Source organism: Crocuta crocuta, unplaced genomic scaffold (assembly GCF_008692635.1).
Source record: "Crocuta crocuta isolate KB4526 unplaced genomic scaffold, BGI_CrCroc_1.0 scaffold479, whole genome shotgun sequence".
In the NCBI taxonomy this organism is placed as follows: Eukaryota; Metazoa; Chordata; class Mammalia; order Carnivora; family Hyaenidae; genus Crocuta; species Crocuta crocuta.
In genome coordinates, this window is record NW_027531875.1 from 345,456 (window position 1) to 368,904 (window position 23,449).

Genomic DNA, 23,449 nt, shown 5'->3' on the forward strand with positions numbered 1-23,449 from the left:
GTTGGGTCTTTGAGGGACATATGTTTCTTCCCTGGAAAATTCTGGAAGTCCTGTCTAGTCCCACAGCAGTCACCACTTTTCTGTACATTATCAAAGCAGCTAGTTATCCATCGCCATCGAATTTTCCAGGTGTGACTCAGATCCCCATCCACTCTGGTGTTTGTATTGCACGTGACACATACTGACCTTCTCAAATCCCTTTTCTTGGGCTTCAGGAGACAGTGTTCTTCAGCCCTCTTCCCTAGAACTCGATATGCATCATTCTCTAAATAAACCTCCCATTCTAATTTCTAGCTCTCAATACTTTTATTTCATTGGTGTGAGTGAAGGGATAAGAGGCTGGTAAATTGTTTCTTGATACTTGTTTATAAATTTTGCTTATGGTCCAGCACCTTCTTTGACATGTATTACCTTTTGTCTTATGGTGCCCCAGCCAAATTTCCATTTCAAACTAAATAAATGTTAGTTATTATTATCGCCCAAGGAAAGGGAGCATAAGTACTGGCCGTGGGGATAGTGATCAAAAGAAATTTTAGTTTTATCTGTTTTAATTTTTAGAGGAATAATTAAGTCACACATTATGTGTAAATTTTAAAATATTTTTAAAGTAATTCTTTTCATGGAAAATAACTTATTCCAGTATTATTTGTTACCTAGGTCCTCCTTTTCTCAGTCTGCATTGCTACCTCTGCATATATCAAGTTTTCACAGATGTTGGTCTGTTTCTGAGTGCTTTGTTCTAATTTGGTCAATATGCTTATTTCTGTGCCAATATTGCACTCTTCTAGTTATCACAGCCTTCTACAAACTCAACATCTAATAAAGAAAATAACATGACAGCCCTTTACAAAAATTTTAGGGTCAGCATCTCAAAACAATAATCAATGATTTGAGACTCATTCCTTATTCCCAACCCCCAAAGTCTAGGAAAGAAGATGAAAGAGGTTTGCTATAACTAAACATATGCATCCAACTTTTTCTCTCTCTGTTGAAGTGCTTATCTCCCCTCTATTCTCAGATAATTGATGGTGATGTTAGCCAATCACAGACTTTCTTGTGGGAGACACTGAGTAATAGTTTTCCTTCTAATCTGTAATAGAGGTTGGTATTAAGTAGCATGCATGTAAGAGTGTCTCATGACTTAATGAAAAATAGAGAGATATAATGGCTAGAAAAGGTCCCAAGGTCTGTTTCATTCCCCTTGTTATATGATACATAAATTACTATCTGGAAGTAGTGAAATGGCCTATAATACATCATGCTCTTTCAGCAACTGTTTAACAAGCCCGTATCTTCACAGTTGAAGAAAACACTGTAATGTGGAAAATGCCCAACAAAGTCCCTAAATAATTTTTTAAAGAATTTGGCAAGGCTCATGACGTACTCTTTCTTTTACATTTCTCATTTAAAACTGTGGTCATCTAAAGATGAAACCCCTATATTTGTACTATATTCACTACTGGGAATGCTGCAATGAACCAAATAGAAAAGGTCTGTGGATAAAATTTTAATTATCTTATTGTCTGTGTAGGGTCATCAGAGTCTGTCCTGCTTGCCCTAAATGAGGTGGCCATTTCCTTTTTGCCATCATCTTTTCTCTGAATATACCTCCACTCTGACACATTTGTCTTAACACAATTACTTATTTCCATCCTTGATAATAATTTCATTCATTATCTCTCTAAAGCTTCTTTTCTTCTTTTCTCACTGAGGTTTGAATATTAATTTCTTCCTTATACCATAATATTTTCTCTAAGTCTTTTCCTACCACTAGTTGGGTTCATAGGGGTTTTCCTCAGGAGAGTATAAATTTAATCATTCTCTGTATCTCCAGTTTCTGGCCTAATGCAAGGAACACTGGAATCCACAAATAAAGAATGAGTTTGCTCAAGTTTTCATCAATCACCTCCATGGAGAGAACTCCAATATTTTAAGTAGTATTTAGATATTTCTATCTGGATGTCATTCTATCTCCAAATATCCAATAATTTGGAAACTGAAGTCATCATCTTTTCTCACCACTGCCTTTCCCTCAATCAGATCCCTCTCTTGACTTTTTCCAATACTTAGCCATCATTATTTTGAGTCAGTCCTAACTCATTGACTCTGTTATTTCTCATGTTATATTTAGTCAGTCATCAAGTTCAGTTGAGATTCTTATCCTGATATTTCCTACAACAATCCTTTCCTTTCTTTTTCCAAATTGAAGGTGTGCATCTTCTCATGCCTGACCTATTATGTAAACACCAAACATGGTGACTCATAGCCACTCAAAGGATGCTTATTAATGAGAGGCCACATGTGCAGGTGTAAACAGTAAATTAGGTGTTCACCCTACTTTTTGAAAGGATGGGAAGTTGTCATGAAGGGATGCATGAACAGATCCATGGTCCAGATGCCTCACTTGTTATATCTGTTAAGAGCTGGAGAATTCAGCAAGTTTCATTCACTGATGATGTTTTTGCCACCAGGCTGGTCTCAGAGGAACTTTTTAAAGTTCATTGACAGGGACACCATTAGTAAAGGTGGATATTGTAATAGTCCTCTGAACTCATTTATTTGCCCATTTATTTTTTTAAGAATCTTCCTTATCCTCTCCATGTCCACTGACCTACCCCACTTTAAACATACCTCCCTTTAATTCTCACTATCCTGGAGTATTATTCAAACTCAAGGCTTCCCACTTTTCCACTGAATCCTATCCTCTTAGATTCACAGTCTTATAAGGTAAAAGCTAATCAGATTCACTCACCCATTAATTCTATAAATATTTAATAAGCACCTCCTATTTCTAAGATTGTTTTAGGCACTGGAAAGAAAAATTTGCCCTTCCAAATATACGCTGGCTACTTTGCTAACTACCCTCCCTGCCCCCACCAATTTGTCAAGTTCATAGAAAGATTAAAAGCATGATTGTGGTTAAGAGCATGATCAGAAGACATCATGGGTTCAGATATTACTTATAGCACTCTCAGGATGTGAAGTAATGCATTTACTTAAACTTTCTGTGTTCAGTTGCATCATCTATAATAATAATAATAATAATGATAATAGTATTTTCCTCAGATTGTGTAGTAAGCATTATAGGGGAAAATACCTCAAATTGTTAAAGTAATCCTGGTACAAATCAAGCATTCAAAAAATTCTGGCTATTAAGGGACAACCCTAAATGCTCTGGGCATTTCAGATCTTGAGATATGTTAGAGTAGAGATATGGAAGTTACACTAACGTGCTATTCCAGTTACAACCCTTTTCTTTTTGTGTATTATGTGTGGTTGATTGATATTGATTATTTGATTGATTGGTTGATGGCCTGGGATGGTGAGTAGGTTTTAGTCATTAATTGATACAGAAGTTAAGCACAACTGATTTCTAAAGTCAGACAGAACTGAGTTCAGATCTTTCTTTGCCACTTATGTGCCAAATGATCTTATAAGAAATGGAGTTATTCATTCTATAATCATTCTTCATTTAAATCTGCATTTCAGACACTATTCTAGGCCCTAGGGATACATCATTGAACAAGAGAGATGTGATCTTGGCACTACCAGGGCCTACAGTTTGGTGAGGAGAGAAGGAAACATGTAAACAAATAAATAGAAGAAATAGTTTTAACAACCTCCCAGGGTGACTGTGAGGATTTATAAATTCTCCAGGAATGGCAGTTGCCCGAATGAGAGGAGAGCTCATAGTCTAACATGGGAACTAACCATGTAATAGATACTGGTCATACAATACAAGCAATGATAACAGTAAGCAGCATTACTATGGAGACTGGGAGAAAGTGAGACCCCATCATGGTAGATTCTGAGCCATAGGAAGGAGTAGAATAATGACTGGCTAAAGTGAGGAATAAGCTTTCAGAGATCAGCTTTGCCATTCAAGGCCATTCTGTCTTCCATTTAGTCCAAACACTGCCTCCTGAATTATTTTCCAAGTCGGTTTGTTTCATTACATTAGACCAGTCCTAAATATTTTATTGTCTTAGATCTCTCTTCACCTAATGTCCAAAGCAGTATTATTCTAGATGCTCTTTTCAACCTTTCAGGAAACATTATTAGATTTGAGAGCTCAACCCAAAGGAGTTGGCGAGTGCTAATCTGCTGCCCATTCTCCTTTTGGTCCTTATTCTTCTGGATAAATCTTTTTTTTTTTTTTTTTTTTTTTGGNCATCTTTCTCTGTACTTCTTCCATCTCCTAATATCAAATTCATCTTCAGGAAATTCTACCTGGTGGGAAATTACAGCAATTCCCAACCTAAACAATTTTGGCAAAAGTCCAACTTCCAGCAATTGATGGATCACTCTGGCCTCCAAGCTGGACAGTGCAGAGCTACCTCAAAGAGCTCTTACAGGAAAGCTGGTAGATGTAAACAAAATTACATCATTGAAAGGAATGTAGTGCAAACACCAAAACCAGTATCTGGACTTTTAAAAATGTGTCATTAAGTTTTGTTAGGCCCCTATAAAAATCTAAAATGATTTACAAAAAAATATTTTTTAAATGCCTAGGGAATCTATGTGGACAAACACTTGTCACTTTAAGGATCTTCTTTCTTCTTTGGGATTGAAACATAAGGGTGTATGTTATATAGAATTATAACAATTTGTAATTTGACAATTACCAAGCAATAAAAAAACCTAGGATTTCTTTGAGATATAGATACCAGAAAAAAATTAACTCATTTTGGCCCTCTAACATTGACTTCAAGGCCTACATTAACCTGTGGGTAGCTTTTTGTCTTTTTACTCTACCTGCACCATCAGATGGCAAAATGAGGTCAGCAGCACAAGAGTAAAATAATATTTGGACTGGAATATCTGTAGCTTACTGAAAAAGTTAGTAATCTAATTATTGCTTAAACTTTTCATATGACCACAGGTATAAATATTGCACAGAGTTTCCTTGAAGTTGAAATTGCTATAGACGTCTAGGCTGGTAAATGATGTGAGCTAACTCATTTGGTTGAGTTTCATGACTGTGTGCTCATGACATTGATGAGAGAAACAGTTACATTGAAAGGGATTCTCTCTGTTGTCTTCTCTTCTCTCCATCATCACTTGCTCTAGGAGGCCCACTATAAACCAGGCTGATAACTCCCAAATCTGTGTTATCTATGTCACCTGATGGCTCTGTCCCTTGAGCTCCAGGCTACAACTATGTAACTGCTGCCATAGATCCCTGAAATACATCATGTCATGTATTGAATAAATTCATTATTTTTCCTACCAAATAATATCTGCCTGCCCTAATGTCTTGGATTAATGCTCTATTATTATGCAGACAGTTGCACAACTAAAATTTCTTATTGCTTCCCAGGAATTCTTGATTATGTGACAATGTCCAAACTCCAATGTCCAGGGGAGTAGGATTGCAGTAGATAAAATCTAAATATCTATCTTAAGAAAGTCCTTTGGGGGGCATCTGGGTGGCTCAGTCGGTTAAGCACCTGACTCCTGGTTTTGGCTCAGGTCATGATCTCAGGGTGTGTGAGTTCAAGACTCACATTGGGCTCCACACTGTCAGTACAGAGCCTGTTTGGGATTCTCTCTTTCTCCCTCCTTTCTGACCCTCCCCTGCTCATGCTCACTCGTGCACACACTCTCTCTTTCTCTCTCTCAAAATAAATAAATAAAACTTGAAAAAATTATTTTAAAAAAAGGAAGAAAGTTCTTTGACTTGAGCAATACTGTCATAATTCTCTGCAGGCTTTTGGTAGTTTGCTAAAGACTGAATAACCTGTCACAATCAAAAAGCTCACTTCAAGTATATTGTCCTTTTTGTGTGGCTCAGAGATGCTTTTTTTCCCTTTACTTTTAACTGAATTCCATAAATATTTGATTTTCACTGATTTTCCCATTAATGTCCTCTATTTGTTCTGAGACCTACTTCAGGGTACAACATTGCATGTAGTTATCATGTCTCCATAGTCTCTTCTGTTCTCTGACAACTTCTTAACCTTGTCTTATCTTTCACAGCCTTGACAGTTTGAGGATCACTAGTCAGGCATTTGTACAATGTTCCTCAATTGAGGATTTATCTTTTATTTTTCTGATGATTACACTGAGGCTTTTGATTTTGGGAAAAGTGCCACTTCACAGAGGTGAAGTAAGTACCTTTCTCGTGTGCTACCAGGGGACACATGATATCCATGTGGTGTTGATGTTAACCTTTATTGTTTGGTTCAGGTGGTATCTGCCAGAATTCTCCACAAGAAAGTTACTATTTCCCCCTTTCCACACTCTTACCATAAATGTGTTTTTTCTTTAAAAGACTTGGGTTTTGTGATAAACTTTTGTTTACTTACTTTTCTTTTTTTATAATTCTCTAATACATAGGATCTTCTTACAGAAAAAAAAAAGGGAAAAGCAAACATATTTGGTTTGTTTTTCCTGGAAACTAACAAAGTCGTCTTTTCACAAATATTTTTAAAATATATAAATATAACTCAACCCAGTGCTGACTGTTTCATATAGGACATCAATATCATGACTCATCGTTGTAATGCATTTGAACTACTGTTGTCATTGATTGACTAGGTTTCCTAGAACTTATAAAAGCTCACTTATATTGGTAGTTTTTATGGCATTAATCAATCAAGAAAGCACTCAGAAATTGCCCCCTTTTTGTGCAGAAAAGCATGTATAATATATTTATGTGAAGTTTTTGAAAAGGTCTAGCAAAAAAATCTGAAATATATGATGAATTCTGGTTTACTTCAGAGGAAAGATTAATATAAAAGTATAATTTCATTTAAAATATATATAACCCTAAAAGTTCCTCTTGTCAGTGAAAATATTTATATGCAATAATACATTATCTGTGACATATTTTTTAAAGTTAAAATGTTTACTTTTTCTCCCTAATGGTTGTCTAGCTCAAGGCTTGTTGAGCATATTCACCTGAGTTATAGCTGTGTACTTCCTGAACTTTTAGAGCTAAATAGGATGTTTGCAAACATAATTCACACCTGTCAGAGACAAGGTCAAATAATTGAGAAGAGTAATTTATAATATTAGGCTTGAAATAATATTGTAAGGAGCTTTACCGTACGTTTTGATAAGTTCCTCAGGAAAAAACAGAGTCATGTCATCTTATATCCATAGAATATTTGTGTAATTGCCACAACAGCATATGATTAAATTTTTGAAACCTAGAGTACACATTAAGATTGTAAGAGGAGGTGTGCCTGGCTGGCTCAGTCGGTAGAGCATTAGACTCTTGATCTCAGTCATAAGTTCAAGCCCCACGTTAAGCATTGAGCTTACTTTAATAAATAAACAAACAAACAAATAGAAAAGCAAACATGTATGCCTCATTTTAAAAAAAGAATACAAGAGAGACATCAACTTACAACTAAGTGATATTTGATATTAGAATTCAGGTATGGCTGCTACAGACTCACAAGACCCCATTGCATTAAAGTTCTGCTAGACATTGGGGTACAAGGCAGAACATTGGTGTTCATGAGACAGGATGTTGCACAAAAAAGGAGAAGGGCATCTTTTCAGCTTCTGTGGACAATAAAGCATAACTTTCATTGAATCTGTAGTTCAAGAACAGGGTGTCCACTGGCACTAAAGTTTCAAGGCATTAGCTGTGGTTGTGGAGGCAATGACAGCACACAGCTGTAGAAGCATCAGCTGGTGGCCGAGATGGCATAATGATGTCCTGTATGTGCTGCTGTGAAATAAATGCTAAGATGTGGCTAGAAGGTCTCAACAGTGCAGTTGGTGGAAGTCAAAGAAGGTGGACAGACCCAAATTCATTTGATTCTGAGGCCAATTTTTCTTAATCACCATGCTATCATGCTAGTTAGTTTGCTCAAAAGGGATCAGACAAACCACTTGGTTCATTGTCAAGAATCTGACATGCATGCCAGTACCAGCAACAAAACTGGAAATAAATGTTTAAAGTCCAGATATGAAGAATTTGATAATCACATACTGGTATCTCTAACTAAACTCTCCAGTTATTAAATAGTTAAGTAGCAACAAATGAAATAATGCATCACATTACATGCATGTATTTTATTGTGATTTTTTCTTCTCCTTGCAATTTGTCAAGAATATTAAGAGCAGTACATAAAGTGACCACTTGGTGTCAGGAGCTACTAACTGTTCCTATAAAAGAAACCTTTTCAGTGTGGAAAAGAACCACAAAGAATGGTTTTTAATGGCTTGTCTACCTAATTTTCTCCAACTTTAATATTTTAACTACTCAACATTTTAATGAAATTCCCAAAAATTTGGCTTAAGATGTTCATAATTAGAACTATTCTGAATTTACTGGTAAGCTGATTAATAAATCTCAGGTGCATATTAATTTAAAATTTGCATTGATCTATTTATAGAGTCTACTTATAAAAAGTAATCACTCTAGGGATACTTGGGCTTATGTCCTCCTCTACACTATGATAGGGATAGTCTAGAAAGAATGACGTGAAGAAGAAGGAGAAGGAGATTTGGTGTCCAGCAACCCTCGCTTTAATAGTCCAGCCAACTTTTAGTTATATGATCTTGGATAAGTAACTTGAGTTTCTGTTTCCTCATTTGAAAAATGAGGATAATAATACACACCTTAACATAATCATTGTATTGATTAAGTGACATAATCAGTATTTGTTAAGTGTTCCACCTGGTGTCTGGCATAGAGTGGGTGCTTCCCAAATTACATCTAATATTATTTTATAGTGAGTTAATATCATGTAGATATGCCTATTTGAATGTTCTATGATTCTAGTGTCTAGAATTTTCTGAGATTTTCTTCACTCTGTTAAATTCTACTCAATGAGAAACCAGAATGAATCAATATCTGATGTTTATTTCATTACATTATTATTTCAGTTTTCAAAACTATTTTAAATATTAGGAATGAATTGATTGAATCATCTTTTATGCCCTTTCATCAATATAATACACTAATATTAGCAATTATTTAGAGACTTTATTTACCCATGTTTTTCTTTTATATGTTGTATCCTCCAACTTATATATCTCGGTCTTTTATAAACTTTAGTTTGTCCTCAAATTTATATCATTTTTATTTTTTCATGATCCAAGAAACTGAGAAATATTTCCCAAAATGGATAAAAGGAACTATAAGTTGTACTGGAAATTCTGAGGATGGGGAAATTAGAGAGTGTATCTAAGTTAGGCTTTTGCTCCTAACCCCCCATTTTAATAGACAAGAAAGTATCAGAGGCAGGATGAAGAAACATGTTCCCAAGCAGAAAAGGTAAAGNCCATGCCCCTCCCCCCCTCCCCCCCCCCACCCCCGTCACATCCATCAGTCCTCAGTTTTTGTCAGCATTCAAGAGTCTCTCATGGTTTGCCTCTCCCCCTTTCCCCCACTATTTCCCCCCTTCTTCTCCTCCATGGTCCTCCATTAAGTTCCTCCTAATCCTCCTATACGTGCAAACATATGATATTTGTCCTTCTCTGCCTGACTTATTTCGCTCAGCATAACACCCTCAAGGTCCATCCATGTTGCTACACAAGTTGGCACCATATCCTTATTTAGGACTTTCCTTTACGTTTTCCCTTTGACTATTCCCATTATAGTAGAATATAGTGTAATCATTAGAGGTGGACTTACAGTCAGACAAACCTAAGTTCAAATCCCTGCTTTGCCACTTTCTTGCTACGATACCCAGTTTAAGGTACTAATTTTCTCTGAGCCTTAGTACATAATAGAAATACATACAGTGATGTAATGAGTAAATAAGAAAATATATGTCAGTCTCTCACAAAGATGCCTGAAGTATATTTAGAAAGCAGTTAGTCAGTCAACCACGTGTACCTTTGCTCCAGAGAGCAGTATGAAAGCTACTTAAATTGGAATTACAATTGTTGAAAAAACTGATTTTTGGACTAGATGGTCCAGTTGAAGAACCAGACTTAGGCGCCCTTATGTCAATGAAGATGTTAAGAAAACTTAATAGTTATGACCCCAAAGTTGTTTTTAATCCTGGCTCCATAAATATGCCACTTTTATTGGAAATGTGGGCTCTTTCTAGAAGAGAAGAAATATTGTAGGAGGACAGAGAATATGTTGAGACTAGTTATAAATTTTAATCTAGTTCTACTGTTTAAGACCAAATCGTGTATGTATTTTGTTCTTTCTGTGGGGCTGACAATAGAACTTGTACCTACAAGCACCCGAAAATGGAATAATGTAGAGTGAGATCTCTTGCAGAGATAGGGGGAAAGACTTTTGAGTGGTGGTTTGGATGGTTTCTAGAGATAACACATTTTGCTCAGGAAGCAAAATTCTGCACTTATGAGAGAGAACTCAAGTGGCCTTGCGGGAAGAATTCTGCATGTGGACTCAAAGCCAATAAAATTGGTGTTTCCATGAAAGTCTGCCTAATGTCCCAGAATATGGATATGGAAGGATTTACAGTGACTGAAATATATATAATGACTCATGTAACAGCTCCTTAGGATGGATTATGCTAAGCATGCCCTTTGATTTCTGATTAGGAGAATTGCCTCAATGTGCTATCCACCAGGTAACTGTATAAAGAAGCTTTCAGGCAAAGAATATCTAAGTAAATTTCCTGAGGAATTGTATAGTTCAAAGTAACAACCTAAATTCTTGTTGTTTGTAAATACAATTAGGACTAAGGGAAAGAGGTATCCAGTGGCTAGAAACAAAATATGTGTAAGGGGAATACCTAAGGAACCTTATCATCTTGGGAGGTAGGGGTTAACTCCACAAGATTGCAATTATTTGGCTTAAAAAATGGTCTTTACTGTCCTGATCTGGACACATTCCAGGGCCAGGACAGAGTTTGGATAGGAGACTTAAGTAGAAAGAGAAAATGTGATATGGTCATAATAATGGCTGGGTGTTTCACAGGCACCAGGTAAGTGATCTAAATTCCAACATAGTGGAAATTGCAGGTGGTCTAAATAATTTTTTGGTTGTGACAGTGATGACTACCTTGTGGCTCTAGGTCCCCATAGTTTTTTTTTTCCTGCATCCCAGCAGTTACAGGTTTGGAAGAGAAAGAGCTTAAACTAAGGTTATCAGATTTACTTAATGCCCAGTTAAAATTGAATCTCATATGAGCAATGATTTTTTTTTTTTTAGTATAAGTATGTCCCAATATTTCACGGGACATACTTATAATAAATTTTTGTTTGTTTATCTGAAAGTCATTTATCTAGGTGTATAGTATTTTATCTGGTAACCGTATTTAAGTACTTACATTAATGTGTTTGTTAATAAGAAATGACTATAGTGGCTGTCTGGCTCTACCTATCATTTTCTCTAGAGTATCTCAGAAGAGGTATACTCATTCCCAATAAAAGCAGATATGGGAGATATTTTCTGTCAGTAGATAGTCTATGAGAAACACATACTATTAAATATTAAAAACCTCTTTTATGAGATTTTTATAATGTTGAAAGTGTCTAACACAGAAATGAAGATTTAGAACTTCCCTCTCTGCTTATAATTGGTAGAGAGGATATCAAAACTACCAAAGTATAGCAATAGAAGTAATAGGATTGGCTATTGTCACACATTTAATGACGCGTGAGGGGAGAGAAGATAAGTTTGAAATGACTTACAGGTTTCTGGTTCAGTTAGACAGTTGGCATCATGAACCAAGAAGAGAAAGGGGAATATGGAATCCTTGAGGAAATATCGAATCCGGTTTTGATAAGCTGATTGTGAGATGCCCTTTGGTGGGCATGTCCACCATGCCATTGAATATATGCATTTGGAACCCGAAAGAGAATCTGTGTTAGAGATAGGATTGATAGTTGAAACCATAGAAATGAAAATAATCACGGACATATAGTATATAGATAATGAATAGCAAAGGGCCAATGAGAGAAACTTGGAGGAACACATACATTTATGGAAGAGATAAAGGAAAAAAAAACCCACAGAATAAACTCTAGGGAGAAAATTTAGAAAGAACACTGGGAGAAATGGTGTCACAGAGAGAAAGAGATGAGTGCTTCACAAAGGAAGTATGCAGGGGTGCCAAATGCTGATGAGGTCAAGTAAGATGTAATATAAAAAAGGTCACTGAATTTGACAACTGGAATGCCACTGGGGATATGTGCCAAAGCGTATTTATATAGAAGCAGTGGGAGCCAAAGCCAGATTGCTGTGAATTGGCAAGTCACAGAGGTAAGGATGTGGAAATAACAAATGCAGGCAGTCAAGGAGCCTGACTGTGGATTAGGGGAGGCTGGCAGTATGTAAAGGATACTTAGGATTGAAGGAGAGCTTCCTGCTCTGTTTGAAAGGGAACATGGGATTGAGTCTTTTTTTTTTTTTAAGTGACAGAAACTTGGTCACGTTTATGAGTGAATGAACTTAAGGGTGAAACTGCAGAGCAAAGGACGACAGAAAATGGTCAGCATCCTGACAGTAAAATAAAAAGGGGTGGGAACAAAGGGACAATGGAGGTTTTAGTCTCTAAAGTAGAGATGGCATGTTTCATATACCATTTCCGGTACTGTGACTAAAATGAAGCAGATGAAAGTCAGTGAATAGGTAAAGAAGTAGGAAGAGAACAATAACTTGGAAAAACTAATCGTAAGGTGGTACATATCCAGAGCTTCCTATTGTCACACATGCCATCCCGTGTAAAAGAGAATGGCTTATGGGGCTGCCTCTTTGGAAATGAATTTTAGCACGGATCCAGCATGTAGGAACATTTAAATCACCAGCACAATGGTGAACCATTAGGATAACAACAGTAACAAGAAAAAAGGCCCTTTATATTGAAAATGCCCAATGGTATACATCTGTCATAGCCACATCCATTTGTTATGAATTCCTAAAGTCCTTTATCTCAGAGGTTAATGCCAATGAGGGGTGCCTGGGTGGCTCCGTGTTTGAGCATCTGACTCTTTATTTCAGCTCAGGTTATGATCTCAAGGTTCGTGGGGTCAAGCTCTGTGTCAGGCTCTGCGCTGAAAACTGAAATTGGAGAGCCTGCTTGGGACTCTCTCAGCCCGCCCCGCCCCACCCACCTCATGCTCTAAATAAATATGTAAACAAACAAACAAATAAAAATCAGTCAAAGCTGATGCTTATCCCAAATTTTCCAAAAGGAATAATGAAGCAGTGGGGATGCGGGGGGCAACCAAGGTGATGGTTGGCTAACATGGTTTCAGTGACTGCATTAGGAAACTTTTCTTCGAACCAAAAAGCAGTTCTTCTCTTAAGTTGTTTGTTTGGTTTGTTTTGGTAGAAGAGAGCGCACTACTGCACGCAGTCTGACTTCTGAAATTGCAGTCCCCTAACAGAGTAAGCATCAATGAGCACTCTAGTAGGCTCATTGTCAGGCTGTCAAAAACACTCATAAAGCAAGAATGCCCAGAGAGGCATTAGTCATCATAGTTCAAATGGCAAATAACCACAATGCCCATCAATGACAAAAAGGATAAATACATTGCAGATTATTTGTAAAACACGTACTATACAGCAATGGAAATAAATTATAGCTACATACAAAAACATGGATGAATCTTATAAAGATAATGTTGAAGCAGAGAAGGTGGACATAAAGAAATGCTTGCTATTGTGATTCCATGTACACGACATCCAGAAAGGGATGTTACAAGTTATAGTGGTGGAGACTTTGAAGATGTTGGAAATTTTTGTTTTGGGCTTGTTTTTTCTATTATCTTAACTGGATGCTGATTATATGGGTGTTTCTACTTTGAAAATTCATACAGTTGTGCATGTGATTTGTATGCTGTTTTGTACATATGCTATATTTCAATATTCTTTAATAAAGCTGATCATATATGGCATGAGGAATGAAGGTGGTGGTGATTATTGTATAGGAGACGGGGAATTTTGGTCAGGATGGGGCACAAGTGGCCTTTTGGGGCAGCTGATAATAATTTACTTTTCAACTTGGGATGTGGTTAAGGTAGTGTGTTTACTTTGTGAATACTTGGCATACATTCATGATTGACACACTTATCTATATGTAAATTACACCAAAACTAAAAAACTAAAGAAACAAAACACTCAAACTGCTAGCCATTGCATTGTTACAATGTTGCATTGCACTGTGTGGGTAAATGTCTTCTTAGAATGAGATATATGAATCCAGGCTTAGAATTTGGCACTGCAGTGATAGTGGGGAGAAGCTATCGTCCTTTCTGTTGTCCCTTCCTTGAAATCAAAGGGACATCCTTCTCTAGTCAGTCTTGCCATGGACTCAGTATTCTGGCCGTAGATCATGTCATAGCTTACTTGTTAGGCTGTTGTGCATAGAATGCCTTTATTTCCTTAATGTTTTGTCGTAATTTATCAAGTTAGTTTATAGTATATCTTTGATTTAGAAGTGAGAAACACTGAATTTTAGCAGAAAGTCTCATAGATATTTTTGGAATAAGAGTCCCATATTTCTTTGGATATTCTGTCTTCTACTTAGGAAAACTTGGCAAAATATCCAGTCATTGAATCTAGTTTATTTTTTGTTTTTCATTTGTCAGAAATATTAAGGTGCTTAACATTTTTAAAAGCCTATTTTGATGTTTTACTACCCTCTACTAATTCTCAGTGATATGGATAGTCAAATTTTATAGCACTTGTAAAGTTTCACAGAGGGCATGTCTACTCCTATCATTTGGACAAGGATATTTCAAATTTGGGAAAGAACTTTAAAATCTTCATTAATAGTGGCTTACTATATCAGCATTGTAGGCTTCTATCCATGAGGAAAATAAACAGACAAATAAATATATTGTTTTCATCTGAATAAACCCACGCTAAAGACAATAGTCACTATTTGAAGAAAATAAAAATTCTAATTCTTTGAGTATCATAAATTTTTTGATTCATATCTTCCACAGACTTGCCTTGCTTTAAGTGACTATAATATTATTCTTTTTCTGGTATCCAATTATCACAACTTGGCAAGTAGGAATTCATTTAAGTTAATTCTGTTATCTAATAGAGTCTCTCAGAAATTTAGACAACATCTTTGTTTTCCTGGCAACCAGATATTCCAGACCATCTTCAATTTTTTATGTCCCAAAATAGTGTATTACCTACTTTCTATAGAATCCTACTTATTTTAACTGGAAAGTAATATTAGGGACCAAAGTCTGATTATCAGGGATGCAAAGCAGACTAATGTATACTTATTTTAGTAAAATAGTTTTTAGGACATGTTAATAAAAAGCTAGAAAAATTGTATTTCAAAATCATGTATTTAAGGCACTCTCATCTATTGCCAATTAGATTGCCCATGGAGGAGAACTGAGACCTCAGAATAACAAATACAATAATTTATAGTTTGGGGCCAGCAATACTACTTTGGGAAATTATCATGTAGATAGATTTGCAGCAGTATAAAAAGACATATTGTTTGTAATTTAAAAAATTGAAAACAATTAAGCTTCTTAACAAAAGGGGTCAGTATATACATAGAATAGACTACTAAAAAAATGAAATAAAGAGGTTCTGTCACTGTATGGCTGCAGGAGAGGTTACTGCAGGGAAAATGGTGGATGGAAAGCCAGGAGAGAAGTCTGGAGCCACCATAGTAATGGAGGAGAAAGTTCCAGTTGCTCTGCCAAGAAGCTGTGAGCTCCCAAAGAAGCTGCAGACCTCCAGCCAAAGCTTATGAAGATCTGCAAGTCTGGGTTTACCATAATCAGACACCAAAGATTTCATCAAACCTGGGTCAGGTAAGCCTAAGGAAATTATTCCAACTCTTGCTCCAAAAGTCCTTTCAGTAGCAGCAGCTTTTAATGGAGATAAAGATAGTAAGCTACGGGAAATACTTCCAGAAACAAAGATGAGCATAAAGAATGTTGAACAGGTACACCAACATCAGCAGGCCAGACTTCTTCAATAAAGAAACACATAGGTTTTCAGATAACTGGAAACTATGGGGGAAAAAACCCACAGAATTTCATTTTGAAAATGTCCATGACCAGTACAATTAAATGATGAGTTTTGAAATTGGGTACGAGATGGGTATAAAGTTAAAAGAAATAGTTTTCCTTTTTTAAAGACCAATAGAAAAATATCTTTGGAAACAGCCAGGTGTGGGTTTTTTTTTTTTTTAATTTTTAACATTTATTTATTTTTGAGAGACAAAGCGTGAGCAGGGGAGGGGCAGAGAGAGAGGGAGACACAGAATCCGAAGCAGGCTCCAGGCTCTGAGCTGTCAGCACAGAGCCTGACGCAGGGCTCAAACTCACTAACTGTGACATGATGGCCTGAGCCAAAGTCAGCTGCTTAACCAACTGTGCCACCCAGGCACCCCTGTTTTTGTTTTTTAAGATTGAGTTGTATACTAATAAATGAGAGGTTCAAATGAGAGGTGACTTGTTTTATGGACAGATTTCAAGACATTTGATAATTTTGTAGTTTTATGGTATTCATTTCCAAAAGTTAAAGGTAATAAATTGGAAATGGTATCTTTTTAAGAATTGCTATTTTTTAGACACAACTACAAGCATCATAAGAGAGAAGCAAAAGTTATTGTATGTTTAAACTGCGGCAGTTTCTCTCTAACTTACACCATCGTTACCTAAACAGTCTGACTCCCAGTAGCCATATAGACAGGGAATATTGTATTAGGAGGAAAATATTACTGGACTGTTGATGGAGTCAACTTAGACAAAATTAAAATATAGTTTTTCTCTTATAAGCATTTGCTTTGTTTCAAGTCATCATAAAGTAGACATTGCATTGCTATCAGTGGATATAGACACTTAGCTCTTCAAAAATACCATTTTTTGAAATTTTGTGAGAACTGTTGAGTATTTTAAATAGCCTTTCGCCTTAATGGGTTTTGTCTACTTCCATTGGTCTTTAAAAAACAACCATTTGTCATCAAAATAAACCTCTACTCTGAATGTGCTTCTCCTGGTTGTTAACTAGTTCCTGTAAGCACTTTTTAAAGAAAAGAATAAGGAAGCTCTCTTTGCATTGATATAGAAAATTCTCCTAGATATATTGTTCAGTGAAAACAAACATACTATTGTTTCTTTTTGGATCAAATTAATCTTTCACCTTTTATTAAAAAACATGCAGAAAAGAATTTTTTTATTTAAAAAAAATCAGTGTATTTGCTTCTATTTGCAAAGGGAATCTCTGAAAAGACTGATAAGAAACTTAAAAAAAGTGTTTATGTGTTAGGGTTAGGGTTTGGAACAGGGTGATTAGCAGACATGATATTATCAGGACTTTTTACTGTATGCCATTTACTTTTAATTTTTTAAAACATGTGTTTTGAAATGTGTGTATTAAATATTAAAAAATTTTTAAAAATTGCAAATAAAATGTAAGATACTAAAAAATAACTAAATAAAATGTAAAAAATGAAAAGATAGGCGTCTGTATTGATCTTGTTAACATTTCTCTGCAATATAACCACATAATTTTTTTAACCACTCAAGTGAAGTATAATTGTACTCTCTGTTCTTTTATAATTTAATAGGCTATATAGTTTTCCATCTAAGTGAAAAGCTGATAGAAACTAATGTAATTACTTATTTATTTTATATACTAACATAAAAAGCAAATCCAATATAACAATACTTAAAATAAACTATGGAATGAATGATATTAATAATACAGTTTCTTTTGGCAACCATGCCTTTGAATATATCCACAAACACTGCACAGTCAAATTACTTTGCTCTTGAGTCAACATTATTAATCCCTCATTCTGTTGTGATTATGTCAAATTCCCCATTAGATACTATGTTCCAATATTTTAGGTTCATTTTAAATTAAAAACTGCTGTTGTTCCTATAACTGAAAGTGTTTATTTGACAGCAGCTTTCAACTACTAGGCCTGCCATATAGAGCTGTGGAAACTGGTTCTACCTTCCCAAATATTTATATTAAAGTATCTTTTAGCCACTGTGGCAAACAATATCACTGATCACCAATGTTTCTTTTTTTTCTTCTTCCAAACCTTTTTCTTTTCAATTTTTCTTATTATTAAATCGTATGACCGTTTGATTGGATTTTGGCCAACACAACAAGAGATCAATGATGTTGTTACTTCTAGGCTTGGTTCATAAAAACCCCCCACCTACAATTTTCATTGTTTTTTCTACCCATAGAGCAAGTAAAGAGGATTTTTCTGGATAGAACAAGATGATGAACCAAATGGAAAAAGACTGGATCTCTGAATGATCGCATGGGGCCAAACCTGCCCACATCCCCTTCGACAACATTCATTAGGCTCAGTAAGTATTCACTATTTATGTCCTGAAGCCTCTGAAAACTTGTAACTGTTAAAGCAATTAGTTTACCAGACTAATAGAGACAACCATCTGGTACATCTGAAATTATTTAAAATATATAAGGTTTGTGTTCACAAATTACTGCAATTTGTGAACTGCCAACTGCCTTCAGTTGGACACAAGAATAGAAATTAAGAGCATATTATTGTAATTATATTTTAAATAAGTATTTAAGGCAATTTTAAATTTTGAAGTGTGATTACAGTTAGCAAAATGTTAGAGGCCAAAGAGGTATATTCGTATACCTGATTAAAGCACTCAGGTCATGTCTAATTCAAATTTAACTGCCTTAAAAATCTTGTCCAGTGGGCATAGGTTTTAATTTACCTTTTCTGAGTTATTAGCATTTTCTCTATATCATATTTATTTTCTAACTAACTTTACAATATGGTATATTGACATAACGAAGTGTTTAATATCACAGTTTTCCAAATCTTAGTCTTAAAATGATTTATTCTTACTCTATTACTTAGTTAGGTTTTGCTTTAGGATCAGTATGTAGATAAGGTTACAAAATGGAGCTCATCTAGAGATTATATAGTGAGTTCTGCTCTTTTCCTTTTATTTATTAAAAAAATTTTATAGTTTATTATCAAGTTGGTTTCCATATAACACCCGGTGCTAATCCCAACAAGTGTCCTCCTCCATGCCCATCTCCCCCCTTCCCCTCTCCCCCACCCTCATTAGCCCTCAGTTTGTTCTCAGTATTCAAGAGTCTCTCATGGTTTTTCTCTCTCCCTCTCCCCAACTATCTTCTCCCCTTCTCCTCTCCCATGGTCCTCTGTTAAGTTTCTCCTGTTCCACTTATAAGTGAAAACATATGGTATCTGTCCTTCTCTGCCTGATATAATTCACTCAGCAAAACACCCTCAAGCTCCATCCATGTTGCTACACATGGCCAGATTTCATTCTTTCTCATTGCCGTGTAGTATTCCATTGTGTAGATGAACCACATCTTCTTGATCCATTTGTCAGTTAATGGACATTTAGGGTCTTTCCATGGTTTGGCTATTGTTGAGAGTGCTGCTAGGAACATTGGGGTACATGTGCCCCTATGCATCAGCACTCCTGTATCCCTTGGGTAAATTCCTAGCAGTGCTATTGCTGGGTCAAAGGGGAGTTCTATTGTTAATTTTTTGAAGAACCTCCACACTGTTTTCCAGAGGGGGTGCACCAGTTTACATTCCCACCAGCAGTGTAGGAGGGTGCCTGATTCTCCACATCCTCACCAGCATCTAGAGTCTCCTGATTTGTTCATTTTAGCCACTCAGACCAGCGTGAGGTGGTATCTCAGTGTGGTTTTGATTTGTATTTCCCTGATGATGAGGGATGCTGAGCATCGTTTCATGTGTCTTCTGGCCATCTGGATGTCCTTTTTGGAGAAGTGTCTGTTCATGTCTTCTGCTCATTTCTTCACTGGATTGTTTGTTTTACGGGTGTGGAGTTTGGTGAGTTCCTTCTAGATTTTGAATACCAGCCCTTTATATATGTCATTTGCAACTATCTTTTCCCATTTTGTCAGTTTCCTATTAGTTTTATGGATTGTTTCCTTTCCTGTGCAGAAGCTTTTTATCTTGATGAGGTCCCAATAGTTCATTTTTGCTCTGGATTGCCTTGTCTTTGGGGATGTGTCAAGTAAGAAATTCCTGCAGTTGAGGTCAGGGAGGTTGTTTCCTGCTTTCTCCTCTAGGGTTTTGATAGTTTCCTGTCTCACATCAGGTCCTTCATCCATNCTAGATTTTGAATACCAGCCCTTTATATATGTCATTTGCAACTATCTTTTCCCATTTTGTCAGTTTCCTATTAGTTTTATGGATTGTTTCCTTTCCTGTGCAGAAGCTTTTTATCTTGATGAGGTCCCAATAGTTCATTTTTGCTCTGGATTGCCTTGTCTTTGGGGATGTGTCAAGTAAGAAATTCCTGCAGTTGAGGTCAGGGAGGTTGTTTCCTGCTTTCTCCTCTAGGGTTTTGATAGTTTCCTGTCTCACATCAGGTCCTTCATCCATTTTGAGTTTATTTTTGTGTATGGTGTGAGAAAATTATCTAGTTTCATTCTTCTGCATGTTGCTGTCCAGTTCTCCCAGCACCATCTGTTAAAGAGGCTGTCTTTTTTCCATTGGATACTCTTTCCTGCTTTGTCAAAGATTAGTTGGCTGTACACTTTTGGGTCCAATTCTGAGTTCTCAATTCTATTCCATTGGTCTATGTGTCTGTTTTTGTGCCAATACCATACTGTCTTGATGATGACAGCTTTGTAGTAGAGGCTAAAGTCTGGGATGGTGATACCTCCCGTTTTGGTTTTATTTTTCAGTATTACTTTGGCTATTCGGGGTCTTTTGTGGTTCCATACAAATTTTTGGATAGTTTGTTCTAGTTTTGAGAAGTATGCTGGTGCAATTTTGATTGGAATTGCATTGAATGTGTAGAGTGCTTTAGGTAGTAATGACATCTTAACTATATTTATTCTTCCTATCCATGAGCATGGAATGTTTTTCCATTTCTTTGTGTCTTCTTCAATTTCCTTCATAAGTTTTCTATAGTTTTCATCATACAGACCTTGCAATCTTTGGTTAGGTTTATTCCTAGGTTTATGGTTTTTTGTGCAATTGTGAATGGGATCAGTTTCTTGATTTCTCTTTCTGTTGCTTCAATGTTGGTATATAAAAATGCAACCAATTTCTGTACATTGATTTTGTACTCTGCGACTTTGCTGAATTCATGGATCAGTTCTAGTAGGCTCCTGGTGGAGTCTGTCAGGTTTTCCATGTAGAGTATCATGGTGTCTGCGAAAAGTGAAAGTTTAATTTCTTCTTTGCTAATTCTGATGCCTTTTATTTCCTTTTGTTGTCTGATGGCTGATGCTAGGACTTCCAGCACTATGTTGAACGACAGTGGTGAGAGTGGACATCCCTGTCGTGTTCCTGATCTCAGGGGGAAAGCTCTCAGTTTTTCTCCATTGAGGATGATATTAGCTGTGGGCTTCTCATAAATGGCTTTTATCATGTTTAAGTAGGTTCCTTCTACACCGACTTCCTTGAGGGTCTTTATTTAAAAAGGTGCTGTATTTTGTCAAATGCTTTTTCTGCATCTATCTACAGGATCATATGATTTTTATCTTTTCTTTTCTTTTGTTAATGTGATGTATTACACTGATTGATTTGTGAATATTGAACCAGCCCTGTAACCCAGGGATGAATCCCACTTGATCATAGTGGATAATTCCTTTTATATGCTGGTGAATTCGATTTGCAAGTATCTTGTTGAGGATTTTTACATCTGTATTCACACAGATATTGGCCTGTAGTTCTCTTTTTTTGCTGGGTCTCTGTTTGGTTTGGGAATCAAAGTGATGCTCGCTTTGTAGAATGAGTCCAGAAGTTTTCCTTTGATTTCTTTTTTATTTTTTAATGTTTTATTTCTAAGAGAGAGAGAGAGACAGCGTGAGCAGGGGAGGGTCAGAGAGAGAGGGAGTCACAGACTGAAACAGGCTCCAGGCTCTGAGCTGGCAGTCAGCACAGAGCCCGACGCGGGGCTTGAACCCACGAACCGCGAGATCATGACCTAAGCGAAAGTCGGATGCTTAACCGACTAAGGCACCCAGGCACCCCAGATTTCTATTTTTTGGAACAGCTTGAGAAGCATGGGTATTAACTCTGATTTAAATGTCTGGCATAATTCCCCAAGGAAGCCATCTGGCCCAGGGCTCTTATTTGTTGGGAGATTTTTGATAACTGATTCAGTGTCTCACTAATTATGGGTCTGTTCAGATTTTCTATCTCTTCCCATTTGAATTTTGGTAGTGTCTGTGTGTTTAGGGATTTTCCATTTTTTCTAGGTTGTCCAGTTTCCTGGCATATAATTTTTCATAGTTTTCCCTGATAATTGTTTGTATTTCTGATGGATTGGTTGTAATAAATCCATTTCGTTCATGATTTTGTTTATTTGGGTGTTCTCTCTTTTCTTTTTGAGAAGCCTGGCTAGAGGTTTATCAATTTTGCTTATTTTTTCAAAAAACCGTCTCTTGATTTCATTAATCTGTTCAACTGTTATTTTGGATTCTGTATTGTTTATTTCTGCCCTGATCTTTATTATTTCTCTTCTTCTGCTGGGTTTGGGGTGTTCTTGCTTCTTTGCTTCTAGTTCCTTTAGGTGCGCTGTTAGATTTTGCTTTTGTACTTTTTCTAGTATCTTGAAATAGGCTTGGAGAACAATGTACTTTCCTCTTAGGACTGCCTTTGCTGCATCCTAAAGAGTTTGGATTGTTGTGTTTTCATTTCCATTTGTTTCCATATATTTTTAAATTTCTTCTCTAATTGCCTGAGTAGCCCATTCATTCTTTAGTAGGGTGTTCTTTAACCTCCATGTTTTTGGAGGTTTTTGAGACTTTTTCCTGTGATTGATTTCAAGTTTCATAGCATTGTGATCTGAAAGTGTGCATGGTATGACCTCAATTTTTTTAAATATTTATTGAGGGCTGCTTTATGGCCCAGTATGTGATCTATCTTGGAGAATGTGCCATGCACACTTGAGAAGAAAATGGATTCCATAGCCTCAGGATGTAGGGTTCTAAATATATCTGTCAGGTCCATCTGATTCAATGTGTCTTTCAGGTCCATTGTTTCTTTAGTGATTTTCTGTCTAGTTGATCTATCCACTGCTCTAAGTGGAGTATTAAAGTCCCCTGCTATTAGCACATTCTTATCCATAAGATTGTTTCTGTTTGTGATTAATTGTTTTATGTATTTAGGTGCTCCTGAATTCAGTGCATAGACATTTATAATTGTTAGCTCTTCTTGATGGATATACCCTGTAATTATTATATAATGCCCTTCTTCATCCCTTGTTACTGCCTTTACTGTAAAGTCCAGTTTGTCTGATATAAGTATGGCTACTCCGGCTTTCTTTTGACTTCCAATAGCATGATATATATTTTTATATCCCCTTACTTTCAATCTGAAGGTGTCCTCAGGTCTAAAATGAGTCTCTTGTAGACAGCAAATAGATGGATTTTGTTTTTTTATCCATTCTGATATTATATGTCTTTTGATTGGGGCATTTAGTCCATTTATATTCAGTGTTATTATTGAAAAATATGGGTTTAGAGTCATCATGTCCTTTGTGGGATTCATGCTTGTGGTGGTGTCTCTGGTATCTTCCATTCCTTGCAACATTTTCCTCAGAGAGCCCC

At 36.2% G+C, this 23,449-nt stretch overlaps 1 long non-coding RNA gene across 4 annotated transcripts in view; it reads left to right on the forward strand.

Moving 5' to 3' along the window:
* Positions 1 to 23,449, forward strand: part of LOC144238994 (uncharacterized) — a 316,761-nt gene that overhangs the window by 253,856 nt on the left and 39,456 nt on the right. For all 4 annotated transcript variants that reach the window (XR_013337276.1, XR_013337275.1, XR_013337277.1 and 1 more), the window contains 2 exons: positions 15,475 to 15,681; positions 18,079 to 18,204. This is a non-coding gene — a long non-coding RNA (uncharacterized LOC144238994). The remainder of the gene's footprint in view (positions 1 to 15,474; positions 15,682 to 18,078; positions 18,205 to 23,449) is intronic.